The sequence below is a fragment of the Sarcophilus harrisii genome, chromosome X (assembly GCF_902635505.1).
Source record: "Sarcophilus harrisii chromosome X, mSarHar1.11, whole genome shotgun sequence".
Lineage (NCBI taxonomy): Eukaryota > Metazoa > Chordata > Mammalia > Dasyuromorphia > Dasyuridae > Sarcophilus > Sarcophilus harrisii.
Window position 1 is genome coordinate 17982522 of NC_045432.1, and position 4906 is coordinate 17987427.

General features: G+C 42.4%; 1 pseudogene; it reads right to left on the reverse strand.

Moving 5' to 3' along the window:
• Window positions 1–477: 477 nt before the first annotated feature.
• On the reverse strand, window positions 478–905 carry LOC100918846 (annotated as a pseudogene).
• Window positions 906–4906: the final 4001 nt, after the last annotated feature.

Genomic DNA, 4906 nt, shown 5'->3' on the forward strand with positions numbered 1-4906 from the left:
TTCTGTGGGCCTGTAAAATGTAGAAGTGAGCTCCTAGAATTCAGAGACCAATTCATTTTTGCCCTTTTGTGTGAGTGTGTGAATGTGTGTGTATGTGAGTGCGTACAAAAACTTAATAAAGTTTTGTGGTTTAATTGAACGGCATATGGCTATAGCCAGCAATTATTGAAATTCACCTTTGTTTCAAGTCTGCTATTCCACTAGGAATGCTAGTGCAGTAGCTCCCAAGCTTTTTGGTCTCAGGACCCCCAGGCAATCTTGTTTTTAAGCTTTAAAAAAACCCAAATTTATTTATACATTAATGTTGAGAGCTAGACTAGTGTTTAAGGGGGGGAAAGAAGAAAAAGAAAAGAGTCTTAGATACAGAGTCCTATATAGAAGAGAAGGGGCAAAGACAGATTATGAGGAAGGGAAAAAGATATATGTACACACATACACATACATACAAGCAAGGGAAGGTAGGCTGGGTGACCAGGGTCAGGGCTCTTGGCTAGTCACCTGCTTCATGTAGATTTTCAGAAGGTACTTTTTAAAGGCTGTGGGGTTTGTCCAAAAAGTTCAGCAGCGTGTGTATTCAGTGGGCTCTTGATGTTGGGTTCTCCCAGCAGGCTCTGAATAGACAGTAGGATGGTCCTGACATCATACAGAGCTAACCACTTGTCCTTTAGGATGTCCACACAGATATTGCCTTGGGTATCCACATTAAGATGGTAACAAGTGGTGGTGACAAATTTCACAGTGGGAGCATTATATGAGTAACCTCTGGGAAACTCCAGGGACAGTTTGTACCTTAGGTCTTCATATACTGTCCCAGCTGCCCAATGGATGGTCCCAATCCATTTGAAGAGACTGTCTGATTCTGAGAAGGCAAAAATTCCATTGTCTCCAGACATCATTAGGGTCATCAATTCTGCTGTAACTACTTGCCCATGGATCCATGAGCTGCTCTTGCCCCAGGCTCAGTCCCCTTACTGGACTTGGGGCAACACTGGCAGCAGCTGGGCCAGTTCTGTGAGGCCATGGGAGACCGGAGGTAGAGGAAAAGAAACTCTAGGGGGGCAAATACCCCCCCACCCCAGGCAATCTTAAAAATTATCAAGACTACCCTCCCCAAAGAGTTTTTGCTTACATACATGATACCTATCAATATTTGCCACCTTAGAAATGTTTTCTTAGTATTATTATGAAAATAGTTGCAATCTCTCAGACCTCAAAGAGGTCTCTGATCACATTGTAGAAGAGAAGGAAATGAGTCAAGTGTCATAGAAATTTGGAGGAGGTAGTAGATTGGCGGAGAAGAGCAGAAGCAAACATTTATTAAGTGCTTACACTGTAATCTCCCACTGAGGCTACTGATTGCCAGGGCATGCATATCGATCTTCCCCGGATACACATGAAGACGAGCCGATGTTAAGGTGCCCAACAGCCTTTCTTTATTAGTAATCTCAGCAAGGGTTAGCAGGAAGCAAGAGCAAGCGTATGTATGTCTCTGCATGTCTCTCTCTCTCTCCATCTCTGAATCTTTCTACATCTCTGCTTCTCTCTACTTCTCTCTGCATCCTTTGCCTATGGACTCAAAGCTGGCCATTTATATTTACTCTTCTCTGGGATTACCCCATGCCCAGCCCACTCAGCAGAAGGGAGACACCTGGAGTTAGTGCTGCATCCTAAGAAAAGATCTAGCAAGAGGATACACCCCTCGCCTTCTCAAGGAACCTTTAACACCTGTAAGACACAACCTCCTGCCTCAGAGGCCAAGCCCCTTTTTACCTTCTGGGCCTACTCTACCAGATGACATGGCATACATGGCATTATCAGAAGGGAAGTCCCTAACACTACACTATGCTAGACACAGTGCTGAGCACTTAGATATATTGTCTTGTTTTATCCTCAAAACAACCTTGGAAGGTTATCTCTACTTTACAGCTGAGGAAACTGAAGCAGATAGAAGTAAAGTGACATGCCCGGGTTTCCAGAGCTAGAGAATGTCTGAGGATGAATTTGAGGATGAAATTAACTCCAGGCCCAGAGCTCTAGCCACTGAGGCCCCAGCTTCTCCAGGTTAGGAACAGTGAAGCTTCATGAAGTGGGAGGGATTTGACATGGGTCTTGGAAGCTTTGGCAAGATGGAAAGAACTGGGAGGACGTTCAAGTTGTGGAAGGGAGGAAATGGGGATGAAATATTCATGATAAGTTAAGAGACTGGCTTGACTACACTGCATTTAGGAGGCCATCTGTGCAGTGGAAGGTCAGACTAGGCCAAATATCCAAATAGGGGATTTCCAAGACAAGGTAGAGGATGTCAGAATTTAGATGAAGTCATTGACCATTCCAGGTCAATTCCTCTGTGGAGATGCAGAGGTCCCTTCTGAAGAACCTGACAAGATTTCAATTTGTGGGTTGTTATCACTTTGTTAAAGATTCTTTGCTAAAGGATGAACAAATTCATTCAGCATGTATTGAGTCATTCCTGTGTGAACGGCCTTGGGGAAGTGTCAAATGACAATGGGTGACCATTAGGAACAGTCTTTCCTCATAGTCTATAATCAAAAAGAAGACGAGCCAAGAAACCCCACTGTACCATTTAGGATTTTTTTTCAATATTGCAATACCTCAAAGAATGTAGAATCGGCTCGTTGTTTCATTAGCTTGTATGCAATTTGCTTCTCCTGTCTTAATTCATATTTTAAGATTTCGGCACAATGAACTAATACTGTGACTCTATTTTTATTTTAGGCCACAATAAGAATTTCTAAAGTTATCAAACAAAAAGGAGATTCGGCAAATGCAAAATTATATTGATTTAACCTGAACAAAACTATAATAAATATAAAAGCAGAGGAAAGGAATTTGAGAGAAGCAGAGAATTTCTACATTTTAAAAAATTTTGTCTTTATTTATTTATTTTGGGTGAGGCGATTGGAGTTAAGTTGTAATGCTGGAGAAACTGAGGCAAGATAGAGATTAGAGAGTTTTTCATATTTTATCTGGATTTCTGAGAAGGAGAGATTTCCTGGGACCAAAGGATCCATTTTGGTCCCAGGGTTGATGTCTCAAAACATTTAGCAGTGAATGTGAGGTTCTAGTAGAAGATCGGGAGATAAAGGCAAGGGGGTGGAGTCCAAACTCTGGTGAGCAGGAATTTTCAGAAAGGGACCATCTGACAGGTTACGGGGTAGGACCATACATTCTTACAAATTGGGAGTAAAGGAGATAATCAAACTAGAGCCAGGAAGTCTGGAGAGATAGAGGCAGACAATGCCAATTAAGTATCTGAGATGGGACATCTGGAGTCTTATCTTTTGGAATGCCAGACCTCTACAGCCCTAATTATCTCAGTCCTAATGGTCAGAAAAGGAGGTTGCAACCAGGGGGATCAAGGCAGAACGATTTAGGGAAATTGAGGCAGGACAATAAAAGGGAACTGTGGCACAACAAAGTGACTTGCTCAGGATCACACAGCTAGCAAATATAAATGTCTGAGGCTGGATTTGAACTCGGGGTCCCCTGACTGCAGGTCTGGCAATTTACTTACTGCACCACCTAGATGCCCATTTCTTAAGTCTAGACAATCGATAAAAAAAAAAAATCAAGGTCTGATTTATGGCATTTGCCAATTTCTGAGGTGTAAATACACTGAAAATTCAACAATTCTTTCTCAAGAGCAGGCATGATGGCCCCAACACACCTCTGCATATGGTATATTCAAAGGGACGGCAAAAGCCCTACAAAAGATACATAAACACATGGTTCCCACCTCTTCTATTACTCTTTTGTAACAGACACAAAATCTTCTCCCACTCACAGGGCTGCTGGATAAATGCCATTTTTTCCCCCATTTGTATTGTCTGGACAGTGACTCCCTCAGTGTCCATATAATTAGGCCTGTCAGACATGCATGACTCATTCTCCTGGAGATATCCTCCTTTACCTTCTTGAGCATCCTCCTTCTCTAGGTGTTCCCTGCTGCTCCACAAACAGGAGTCTGGCCTATGCCCTTTGAGAAGGAAAATAGTTTCTTCTGCAGAAAGCCTCAGTTTCCTCAATTAGAAGAGGAGTGGATTGGACTAGATGGCTTCTGAGGGTCCTGTGGGCTCTAGGACTATCTGGATAAACTTATGTGTGATCTTGAGCAATTCATTTTGTCTCCCTACTCTCAGTTTCATCATTTACAAAATCCAATTTGATAAACATTTATTAAGCACCTACTATGTGCCAGGCACTATGCTAAGCTCTGGGGATACAATTAAGAAAAAGAAAGACAGAATGGCTAAAATAAAGGTGAAACAAAACAGAATTAAAAGTCTCTGGCCACAAGGAACTTATAATCTAATGGGTTATGAAATGAGGGAGTTTCTCTTAGCTCTAGACTTCTGATGCCCTTATCCTATATCTAGAATCATCTATCTTTTAGTACCACTATTGGTCATGCACAGGAAAAGAAGCACAGAGCAGAAAAAGGAGGTCTTGCAGGCACATGTACTTACCTAGACTTTAACGACGGAATGGGTGTTGCCTCAGACAAAATGACACTTGGGGGAAAAACCTTAGCTTAAAAAGTCTTTACAGTTTGAGAGCACCAGCCCTGGAATCAGGAGCATCTGAGTTCAAATCCAGCCTCAGACACTTCACACTTACTAAGTGTATGGCCCTGGGCAAGTCACTTAACCCCAATTGCCTCACAAAAATAAATCAATGAATGAATGATGGAGGGGGTGGAGAAACCAAGGTCTCCCACTGCACCTGAGGCCATCTCCAGTTGTCCTGACTTATATCTTGTCTCTGGATTCTATAGACTGATGACTTTGTATAGCTCTGCTTCCTTAAATCTGATTCATCTGCAAGTCAGGATATCACCCTTCTAAGTCTTTGGTCCCTTAGAGAACAAAGGATGAACAACAGGGAC